Genomic DNA, 13,055 nt, shown 5'->3' with positions numbered 1-13,055 from the left:
GAGAGGGGAGAGTTTCGTCCACGTACCCTCGTAGAACATAAGCGGAAGCGTTATGAGAACGCGGTTGATGTAGTCGTACGTCTTCACGATCGGACCGATCCAAGTACCGAACGTATGTCACCTCCGAGTTCAGCACACGTTCATCTCGGTGACGTCCCACGAACTCCGATCCAGCAGAGCTTCGAGGGAGAGTTCCGTCAGCACGACGGCGTGATGACGGCGATGATGATGCTACCGACGCAGGGCTTCGCCTAAGCACCGCTACGATATGACCGAGGTGGATTATGGTGGAGGCGGCACCGCACACGGCTAAAAGATCAACTGATCAACTTGTATGTCTTGGGGTGCCCCCTGCCACGTATATAAAGGAGCAAGGGGGGTGGTCGGTCGGCCCTAGCAGGGCGCGCCAGGAGGAGTCCTACTCCCACCGGGAGTAGGATCCCCCCTTCCCTACTTGGACTAGGAGAGATGGAAGGGGAAGAGAGGGAGGAAGGAAAGGGGGCGCCGCCCCCCCCCCTCCTAGTCCAATTAGGACCAGAGGGAGAGGGGGTGCGCGACCTGCCCTGGTCTCCTCTCTATCTCTCCACTATGGCCCAATAAGGCCCATACATTTACCGGAGGGTTCCGGTAACCTCTCGGTACTCCGGTAAAATCTCGATTTCACCCGGAACTATTCCGATGTCCAAATATAGGCTTCCAATATATCAATCTTTATGTCTCGACCATTTCGAGACTCCTCGTCATGTCCGTGATCATATCCGGGACTCCGAACTACCTTCGGTACATCAAAACACATAAACTCATATTACCAATCGTCACCGAACTTTAAGCGTGCGGACCCTACGGGTTCAAGAACTATGTAGACATGATCGAGACTCGTCTCCGGTCAATAACCAATAGCGGAACCTGGATGCTCATATTGGTTCCTACATATTCTACAAAGATCTTTATCGGTCAAACCGCATAACAACATACGTTGTTCCCTTTGTCATCGGTATGTTACTTGCCTGAGATTCGATCGTCTGTATCCTTATACCTAGTTCAATCTCGTTACCGGCAAGTCTCTTTACTTGTTCCGTAATGCGTCATCCCGCAACTAACTCATTAGTCACAATGCTTGCAAGGCTTATAGTGATGTGCATTACCGAGAGGGCCTAGAGATACCTCTTCGACAATCAGAGTGACAAATCTTAATCTCGATCCATGCCAACTCAACAAGTACCATCTGAGACACCTGTAGAGCACCTTTATAATCACCCAGTTATGTTGTGACGTTTGGTAGCACACAAAGTGTTCCTCCGGTACTCGGGATTTGCATAATCTCATAGTCATAGGAACATGTATAAGTCATGAAGAAAGCAACAGCAACAAACTAAACGATCGTCATGCTAAGCTAACGGTATGGGTCAAGTCAATCACATCATTCTCTAATGATGTGATCCCGTTAATCAAATGACAACTCAAGTCTATGGTTAGGAAACATAACCATCATTGATTCAACGAGCTAGTCAAGTAGAGGCAAACTAGTGACACGCTGTTTGTCTATGTATTCACACATGTACTAAGTTTTCGGTTAATACAATTCTAGCATGAATAATAAACATTTATCATGATATAAGGAAATATAAATGACAACTTTATTATTGCCTCTAGGGCATATTTACTTCAGTCTCCCACTTGCACTAGAGTCAATAATCTAGATTACACAGTAATGATTCTAACACCCATGGAGTCTTGGTGCTGATCATGTTTTGCTCGTGAGAGAGGCTTAGTCAACGGGTCTGCAACATTCAAATCTGTATGTATCTTGCAAATCTCTATGTCTCCCTCCTTGACTTGATCATGGATGGAATTGAAGCGTCTCTTGATGTGCTTGGTTCTTTTCAGAAATCTGGATTCCTTTGCCAAGGCAATTGCACCAGTATTGTCACAAAAGATTTTCATTGGACCCGATGCACTAGGTATGACACCTAGATCGGATATGAACTCCTTCATCCAAACTCCTTCATTTGTTGCTTCCGAAGCAGCCATGTACTCCGCTTCACACATAGATCCCGCCATGACGCTTTGCTTAGAACAGCACCAACTGACAGCTCCACCGTTCAATAAAAACACGTATCCGGTTTGTGACTTAGAGTCATCCGGATCAGTGTCAAAGCTTCCATCGACGTAACCATTTACGATGAGCTCTTTGTCACCTCCATAAACGAGAAACATATCCTTAGTCCTTTTCAGGTATTTCAGGATGTTCTTGACCACTGTCCAATGACCCACTTCTGGATTACTTTGGTACCTCCCTGCTAAACTAATAGGAAGGCACACATCAAATCTAGTCCACAGCATTGTATACATGATAGAGCCTATGGCTGAAGCATAGGGAACATCTTTCATTTTCTCTCTATCTTCTGAAGTGGTCAGGCATTGAGTCTGACTCAATTTCACACCTTGTAACACAGGCAAGAACCCTTTCTTTGCTTGATCCATTTTGAACTTCTTCAAAACTTTATCAAGGTATGCGCTGTGTGAAAGTCTAATTAAGCGTCTTGATCTATCTCTATAGATCTTGATGCCCAATATATAAGCAGCTTCACCGAGGTCTTTCATTGAAAAACTCTTATTCAAGTATCCTTTTATGCTATCCAGAAATTCTATATCATTTCCAATCGACAATATGTCATCCACATATAATATTAGAAATGCTACAGAGCTCCCACTCACTTTCTTGTAAATACAGGCTTCTCCAAAAGTCTGTATAAAACCATATGCTTTGATCACACTATCAAAACATTTATTCCAACTCCGAGATGCTTGCACCAGTCCATAGATGGATCGCTAGAGTTCGCACACTTTGTAAGCTCCCTTTGGATCGATAAAACCTTCGGGTTGCATCATATACAACTCTTCTTCCAGAAATCCATTCAGGAATGCAGTCTTTACATCCATTTGCCAAATTTGATAATCATAAAATGCGGCAATTGCTAACATGATTCAGACGGACTTAAGCATCGCTACGGCTGAGAAAGTCTCATTGTAGTCAACACCTTGAACTTGTCGAAAACCTTTTGCAACAAGTCGAGCTTTGTAGATAGTAACATTACCGTCAGCGTCAGTCTTCTTCTTGAAGATCCATTTATTCTCTATGGCTTGCCGATCATCGGGCAAGTCAACCAAAGTCCACACTTTGTTCTCATACATGGATCCCATCTCAGATTTCATGGCCTCAAGCCATTTTGCAGAATATGGGCTCATCATCACTTCCTCATAGTTCGTAGGTTCATCATGGAAGTAACATGACTTCCAGAACAGGATTACCGTACCACTCTGGCGTGGATCTTACTCTGCTTAACCTGCGAGGTTCGGTAGTAACTTGATATAAAGTTACATAATCTTCATCATTAGCTTCCTCACTAATTGGTGTGGGAGTCACAAGAACAGATTTCTGTGATGAACTACTTTCCAATAAGGGAGCAGGTACAGTTACCTCATCAAGTTCTACTTTCCTACCACTCACTTCTTTCGAGAGAAACTCCTTCTCTAGAAAGTATCCATTCTTAGCAACGAATGTCTTGCCTTCGGATCTGTGATAGAAAGTGTACCCAACAGTCTCCTTTGGGTATCCTATGAAGACACATTTCTCCGATTTGGGTTCGAGCTTATCATCTTGAAGCTTTTTCACATAAGCATCGCAGCCCCAAAATTTAAGAAACGAGAACTTCGGTTTCTTGCCAAACCACAGTTCATAAGGTGTTGTCTCAACGGATTTAGATGGTGCCCTATTTAACGTGAATGCAGCCGTCTCTAAAGCATAACCCCAAAACGATAGTGGTAAAACGGTAAGAGACAACATAGATCGCACCATATCTAGTAAAGTACGATTACAACGTTCGGACACACCATTACGCTGTGGTGTTCCGGGTGGCGTGAGTTGCGAAACTATTCCGCATTGTTTCAAATGAAGACCAAACTCGTAACTCAAATATTCTCCTCCACGATCAGATCGTAGAAACTTTATTTTCTTGTTATGATGATTTTCCACTTCACTCTGAAATTCTTTGAACTTTTCAAATGTTTCAGACTTATGTTTAATTAAGTAGATATACCCATATCTGCTCAAATCATATGTGAACGTGAGAAAATAATGATACCCGCCGCGAGCCTCAATATTCATCAGACCACACACATCAGTATGTATGGTTTCCAACAAATCTGTTGCTCGCTCCATAGTTCCGGAGAACGGCGTTTTAGTCATCTTGCCCATGAGGCGTGGTTCGCAAGTACCAAGTGATTCATAATCAAGTGATTCCAAAAGTCCATCAGAATGGAGTTTCTTCATGTGCTTTACACCAATATGAACTAAACGGCAGTGCCACAAATAAGTTGCACTATCATTATCAACTCTACATCTTTTAGCTTCAGTATTATGAATATGTGTATCACCACTATCGAGATTCATCAAAAATAGACCACTCTTCAAGGGTGCATGACCATAAAAGATATTACTCATATAAATAGAACAACCATTATTCTCAGATTTAAATGAATAATTGTCTCACATTAAACAAGATCCAGATATAATGTTCATGCTCAACGCTGGCACCAAATAACAATTATTCAGGTCTAAAATTAATCCTGGAGGTAGATGTAGAGGTAGCATGCCGACCGCGATCACATCGACTGTGGAACCATTTCCCAAGCGCATCGTCACCTCGTCCTTAGCCAATCTTTGCTTAGTCCGTAGCCCCTATTTTGAGTTGCAAATATTAGCAACAGAACCAGTATCAAAACCCAGGTGCTACTGCGAGCATTTGTAAGGTACACATCAATAACATGTATATCACATATACCTTTGTTCACCTTGCCATCCTTCTTATCCGCCAAATACTTGGGGCAGTTCCGCTTCTAGTGACCAGTCCCTTTGCAGTAGAAGCACTCAGTCTTAGGCTTAGGTCCAGACTTGGGCTTCTTCACTTGAGCAGCAACTTGCCTGCCATTTTTCTTGAAGTTCCCCTTCTTCCCTTTACCCTTTTTCTTGAAACTGGTGGTCTTGTTGACCATCAACACTTGATGCTCCTTCTTGATTCCTGCCTCCGCAGCCTTTAGCATTGCGAAGAGCTCGGGAATCATCTTATCCATCCCCTGCATATTATAGTTCATCACGAAGCTCTTGTAGCTTGGTGGTAGTGATTGAAGAACTCTGTCAATGACACTATCAACAGGAAGATTAACTCCTAGTTGAGTCAAGTGGTTGTGGTACCCAGACATTCTAAGTATATGTTCACTGACAGAACTATTCTCCTCTATCTTGCAGTTGTAGAACTTATTGGAGACTTCATATCTCTCAATCCGGGCATTTGCTTGAAATATTAACTTCAACTCCTGGAACATCTCATATGCTCCATGACGTTCAAAACATCGTTGAAGTCCCGATTCTAAGCCGTAAAGCATGGCACACTAAACTATCGAGTAGTCATCAGATTTGCTCTGCCAGACGTTCATAACATCTGGTGTTGCTCCTGCAGCGGGTTTGGCACCTAGCGGTGCTTCCATGACGTAATTCTTCTGAGCAGCAATGAGAATAATCCTCAAGTTACGGACCCAGTCCGTGTAATTTCTACCATCATCTTTCAACTTTGCTTTCTCAAGGAACGCATTAAAATTCAACGGAACAATAGCACGGGCCATCCATCTACAACAACATAGACATGCAAAATACTACCAGGTACTAAGTTCATGATAAATTAAAATTCAATTAATCATATTACTTAAGAACTCCCACTTAGACAGACATCCCTCTAATCATCTAAGTGATCATGTGATCCATATCACCTAAACCATGTCCGATCATCGCGTGAGATGGAGTAGTTTTCAATGGTGAACATCATTATGTTGATCATATCTACTATATGATTCACGCTCGACCTTTCGGTCTCAGTGTTCCGAGGCCATGTCTACATATGCTAGGCTCGTCAAGTTTAACCCGAGTATTCTGTTGTGCAAAACTGGCTTGCACCCGTTGTATGTGAACATAGAACTTATCACACCCGATCATCACGTGGTGTCTCGGCACGACGAACTTTCGCAACGGTGCATACTCAGGGAGAACACTTATACCTTGAAATTTAGTGAGAGATCATCTTATAATGCTACCGTCGATCTAAGCAAAATAAGATGCATAAAGGATAAACATCACATGCAATCAATATAAGTGATATGATATGGCCATCATCATGTTGTGCCTGTGATATCCATCTCCAAAGCACCGTCATGATCACCATCGTCACTGGCTTGACACCTTGATCTCCATCGAAGCATCGTTGTCGTCACGCCAACTATTGCCTCCACGACTATCGCTACCACTTAGTGATAAAGTAAAGCAATTACATGGCGATTGCATTTCATACAATAAAGCGACAACCATATGGCTCCTGCCAGTTGCTAATAACAGTGTTACAAAACATGATCATCTCATACAATAAAATTTAGCATCATTTCTTGACCATATCACATCACAACATGCCCTGCAAAAACAAGTTAGACGTCCTCTACTTTGTTGTTGCAAGTTTTATGTGGCTGCTACGGGCTGAGCAAGAACCGTTCTTACCTACGCATCAAAAACCACAACGCGGTATAGTGATTGCTTTTTGATCTTCAGAAAGAACCTTGTTCATTGAATCCGATTCAACTAAAGCTGGAGAAATAGACACTCACTAGCCACCTGTTTGCGAAGCACGTCGGTAGAACCAGTCTCGCGTAAACGTACGCGTAATGTCGGTCTGGGCTGCTTCATCCAACAATGCCGCTGAATCAAGAATCAACTAGTGACGACAAGCAATATGTATATACCCACGCTCACAACTCCTTTGTGTTCTACTTGTGTATATGACATCTACGCATAAACCTGGCTCGGATGCCACTGTTGGGGAACGTAGTAATTTCAAAAAAATCATACGCACACGCAAGATCATGGTGATGCATAGCAACGAGAGGGGAGAGTTTTGTCCATGTACCCTCGTAGACCGTAAGCGGAAGCGTTATGAGAATGTGGTTGATGTAGTCATACGTCTTCACGATCCGACCGATCCAAGTACCGAACGTATGGCACCTCCGAGTTCAGCACACGTTCAGCTTGGTGACGTCCCATGAACTCCGATCCAGCAGAGCTTCAAGGGAGATTTCTGTCAGCACGACGGCGTGGTGACGGTGATGATGATGCTACCGACACAGGGCTTCGCCTAAGCACCGCTACGATATGACCAAGGTGGATTATGGTGGAGGGGGGCACCGCACACGGCAAAAAGATCAACTGATCAACTTGTATGTCTTGGGGTGCCCCCTGCCCCCTTATATAAAGGAGAAAGGAGGAAGGCTGGCCGGCCCTAGCAGGGCGCGCCAGGCGGAGTCCTACTCCCACTGGGACTAGGATTCCCCCCCCCTTCCCTAGTTGGACTAGGAGAGAAGGAAGGGCCCCCCCTCCTAGTCCAATTCGGAGCAGAGGGAGAGGGGGCGCGCGGCCTGCCCTGGTCTCCTATCTCTCTCTCCACTATGGCCCAATAAGGCCCATACATTTACCGGGGGGTTCCAGTAACCTCTCGGTACTCCGGTAAAATCCCGATTTCACCCGGAACTATTCCGATGTCCAAATATAGGCTTCCAATATATCGATCTTTATGTCTCGACCATTTCGAGACTCCTCGCCATGTCTGTGATCATATCCGAGACTCCGAACTACCTTCGATACATCAAAACACATAAACTCATATTACCGATCGTCACCGAACTTTAAGCGTGCGGACCCTACGGGTTCGAGAACTATATAGACATGACCGAGACTCGTCTCCGGTCAATAACCAATAGCGAAACCTGGATGCTCATATTAGTTCCTACATATTCTACGAAGATCTTTATCGGTCAACCGCATAACAACATACGTTGTTCCTTTGTCATCAGTATGTTACTTGCCCGAGATTCGATCGTCAGTATCCTTATACCTAGTTCAGTCTCGTTACCGGCAAGTCACTTTACTCGTTCCGTAATGCATCATCCCGCAACTAACTCATTAGTCACAATGCTTGCAAGGCTTATAGTGATGTGCATTACCGAGAGGGCCCAGAGATACCTCTCCGACAATCGAAGTGACAAATCCTAATCTCAATCTATGCCAACTCAACAAGTTTCATCGGAGACACCTGTAGAGCACCTTTATAATCACCCAGTTATGTTGTGATGTTTGGTAGCACTTAAAGTGTTCCTCCGGTACTCGGGAGTTGCATAATCTCATAGTCATAGGAACATGTATAAGTCATGAAGAAAGCAATAGCAACAAACTAAACGATCATCGTGCTAAGCTAACGGAATGGGTCAAGTCAATCACATCATTCTCTAATGATGTGATCCCGTTAATCAAATGACAACTCATGTCTATGGTTAGGAAACATAACCATCATTGATTCAACGAGCTAGTCAAGTAGAGGCAAACTAGTGACACTCTGTTTGTCTATGTATTCACACATGTACTAAGTTTCCGGTTAATACAATTCTAGCATGAATAATAAACATTTATCATGATATAAGGAAATATAAATAACAACTTTATTATTGCCTCTAGGGCATATTTCCTTCACTACCCATGCAAGCGTGTTCCTTATTAGTTGGTAGACCATGGCAATTTGATAAAAATTCTGTACACCATGGTAAAAACAATCAATATACTCTTGTTCATAAGGATAAAAATATTACTTTGCTTCCTATGACTCCTGATTCCATTTTGAAAGATGATATTAATAGAGCTAATAAAGCAAAACAGGAGAAAAATAAGAGTTAAAATCAGATTGTGGCAAAAGAATTTGAGCAACAAATGAAGCATAATAATAAATCATCTAGTGTTGCTTCTGAAATTAAATTGAAAAGTGCATGTTTACTTGCCACCAAATCTGATATTGATAATCTAGATTTCAGCAAATCTGTTTGCTATGCTTTTGTGTGCAAAGAGGCATTATTTTCTTTTGAGGATGTACCTTCCTCTTTGACTCCTGTTGTCACTAACATTTTGCAGGAGTTCGCTGACGTCTTTCCACAAGACGTGCCACCGGGATTACCACCTAATCGAGGGATTGAGCATCAGATTGACTTAATTCCCGGTGCTTCACTGCCAAACCGTGCGCCATATCGGACCAATCCAGAGGAGACGAACGAGATTATGCGTCAAGTACAGGAGCTGCTCGACAAAGGTTATATACGTGAATCTCTTAGTCCTTGTGTTGTTCCTATTATACTAGTGCCAAAAAAGGATGGTACGTCACGTATGTGTGTTGATTGTAGAGGCATTAATAATATTACTATTCGTTATGGTCATCCTATTCCTAGACTAGATGACATGCTTGATGAATTGAGTGGCTCTACAATATTCTCCAAAGTTGATTTGTGTAATGGATACCATCAAATTCGTATGAAATTATGAGATGAATGAAAAATAGCATTTAAAACTAAGTTTGGATTATATGAGTGGTTAGTCATGCCGTTTGGGTTAACTAATGCGCCTAGTACTTTCATGAGATTAATGAATGAAGTTTTACGTGCTTTCATTGGATGATTTGTGGTAGTCTATTTTGATGATATACTAATTTATAGCAGATCTTTGGAGGAACATTTGGAACATTTATGTGATGTTTTTATTGCTCTACGTGATGCACGTTTGTTTGGTAACCCTGGGAAGTGCATCTTTTGCACCGACCGAGTATCTTTTCTTGACTATGTTGTTACTCCACAGGGAATTGAAGTAGATAAAGCCAAGATTGAAGCTATTGACAGTTGGCCGCAACCCAAAACGGTCACACAAGTGAGGAGTTTTCTTGGCCTCGCTAGATTCTATAGGCATTTTGTGAGAGATTTCAGCACCATTGATGCACCTCTCAATGAGCTTACAAAGAAGGATGTGCCTTTTGTTTGGGGTACCGCACAGGAAGAAGCCTTCACGGTATTAAAAAATAAGTTGACACATGCTCCTTTACTCCAACTTCCTGATTTTAATAAGGCTTTTGATCTTGAATGTGATGCTAGTGGAATTGGATTAGGAGGTGTGTTATTACAAGAAGATGGCAGACCTATTGCATATTTTTCTAAAAAATTGAGTGGGCCTAGTCTGAATTATTCTACTTATGATAAAGAATTATACGCTCTTGTTCGGACTTTAGAAACATGGCAACATTATTTATGGCCCAAAGAATTTGTTATACATTCTGATCATGAATCTTTGAAACATATTAAAAGTCAAGCTAAACTAAATTATAGACATGCTAAATGGGTTGAATTCATTGAGATTTTCCCTTATGTCACTAAACATAAGAAGGGTAAAGAAAATGTGATTGCTGATGTATTGTCTCGTCGTTATACTATGCTTTCACAACTTGACTTCAAAATATTTGGTTTGGAGACCATCAAAGATCAATATGTGCATGATGATGATTTTAAAGATGTAATGCAGAATTGTAAAGAAAGAAGAACGTGGAACAAGTTCGTGTTAATGACGGATTTGTGTTCTGTGCTAACAAGCTATGCATTCCAGCTAGCTATGTTCGTCTTTTGTTGTTGCAGGAGGCGCATGGAGGAGGATTAATGCGACACTTTGGCGTGAAGAAAACGGAGGACGTACTTGCTACATATTTCTTTTGGCCAAAGATGAGACGGGATGTTGAGCGTTTTATTGCTTGCTGCACTACATGTTAAAAAGCTAAGTCATGACTCAATCCTCATGGTTTATATATTCCTCTGCCTGTACCTAGTATTCCTTGGGAGGATATATCTATGGACTTTGTTTTAGGTTTACCTCGAACAACGAAGGGGAGGGATAGCATATTTGTTGTCGTGGATAGATTCTCTAAAATGGCACACTTTATACCATGTCATAAAAGTAATGATGTTGTTAATGTTGCTGATTTGTTCTTTCGCAAAATTATTCGCTTGCATGTTGTGCCAAATATTATTGTTTCAGATCGTGATACTAAATTTCTTAGCCACTTTTGGAGATGTTTATGGGCTAAGTTGCGGACTAAATTGCTTTTTAGTACTACTTGTCACCCCCAAACTAATTGACAAACTGAAGTAGTCAATAGAACATTGTCTACTATGCTTAGGGCTGTTTTGAAGAATAATAATAAGATGTGGGAAGAATACTTGCCTCATATTGAATTTGCTTATAATCGTTCATTGCATTCTACTACTAAGATGTGCCCTTTTAAAATTGTGTATGGCTTCCTATCTCGTGCACCTATTGATCTGTTGCCTATTCCATCTTCGAAGAAGGTTAATTTTGATGCTAAACAACGTGCTGAATTGATTTTAAAAATACATGAGTTAACTAAGGAAAACATTGAGCGTACAAATGCTAAATATAAACTTGCCGGAGATAAGGGTAGAAAACATGTTGTGTTTGCACCTGGAGATCTTGTTTGGTTACATTTGCGTAAGGATGGATTTCCTAATTTGCGTAAATCAAAGCTAATGCCACGTGCTGATCGTCCTTTTAAGGTGTTAGAGAAAATAAATGATAATGCATATAAACTTGAGTAGCCTACAGATTTTAGGGTTAGTCCCACTTTTAACATTGCATATTTGAAGCCTTATTTGGGTGAGGAGGATGAGCTTCCGTCGAGGACGACTTCATTTTAAGAATGGGAGGATGATGAGGACATCAATACCACTGTTACACCCACAGCCCCTGCTGCTATACATACTGGATCAATTACTAGAGCTCGCGCACACCAATTGAATTACCAGGTACTTTCATTTATTGGTAACGATTCTAATGTTCACGAGAATATGATGCTGCCTAAATTGGATACATTTGTTTTGCTTACAAATGAAGGGCTTAGCTTGAACAAGAAAGATGAACCTTGAAGCAAGTTCAAGCATTGAGATGATGGCATGCGCAAGGGAACAAGAACGACGTTACAAATGATGATTCCAGGACTTTGAAGCCACCATAATAAGTGAATGAAGCCTTGGACGAAATATACAATATGCCACTTTATAAATGTCGTCCAGAGGCTATTCTAGGTGCGGCATCACCTTATTATTGGGCCAGGCCCATGTAATTTTGAAATACTTGATTATAGGTTGTTTTTATAAATGTGGAGAAATAAGAGTTAGGGTTGGTTTCGGACCCCTCCCCCAAGGGCCACGAACCCCCCCCCCCCCCCTCTTCCTCCATATATACAGCCCTTAGGGTGTCATTTAGACTTTGGATTTTTTTTTAGATTAAAAGTTTGCCATAGCTGCAACTTCGCGTACTTCGTTTGTGTTCAACGACCAGACCAAGGCATCACAGAACCCCACATTGATCAATAAAGCTTTCATCTTATATTCGCAATATCCAGATTGCAATCTTAATTTCTTGCTTATTCTTCGTTTGCTTGCAGAAAATAGACCTTCGTGGTCAGGTTGATCATGCTCCGACGTGGTCAATAACCTCTCGGAGTTGGTTTAGCGATTGCTAAGGCGCGACGTCCTCGCAGGTTCGTAGTCGGATCGCTAAGGTCGACTCCCACAAAAAGTGATAGCTATCTTATCGAAACATCGAGACACCTTCGCCTCTATCATTTGTAGTCAACGGGAGTCGATGCGGGACGATGGCGTTCCTTGGGTGTTGTTTTCTTCTTAAAGCCACTGTCGAAGTTCTTACTCAAGATCATTCTGGATGGAAATCATATGATAGGTGTGGATGATTTGTTTAGATTATCGTCGGATAGTGTGAGAGTTGTTGGGTTTTTGTCTGGATCCCTTTATAAACTGGTCGGATTGCGTGTGAGTTATACAGTTTTTGTCTGATTTTCTTTATAAACTGGTCGCTCTTTGTCCCATCAAAAAATACTTTACTCCTTGTTCTTGCACGTGTCAGGATAAGCAATAAAACCACATATTGCTAATTTGCTATACATATGTTGTGAAAAAAGGTCATTTTTTCTACAACCATGCACGGCGGTGCATTTCTATAGGTTCTCACATCCGTTGTTTGTAGTTGTACGCATTTTGTCGTGTTTTGTAGGTTGTATACATTTTTC

The sequence above is a fragment of the Triticum urartu genome, chromosome 5A (assembly GCF_056163025.1).
Source record: "Triticum urartu cultivar PI428250 chromosome 5A, HENAU_Tu73, whole genome shotgun sequence".
Classification (NCBI taxonomy): Eukaryota; Viridiplantae; Streptophyta; class Magnoliopsida; order Poales; family Poaceae; genus Triticum; species Triticum urartu.
This window is presented reverse-complemented; position numbering follows the sequence as displayed.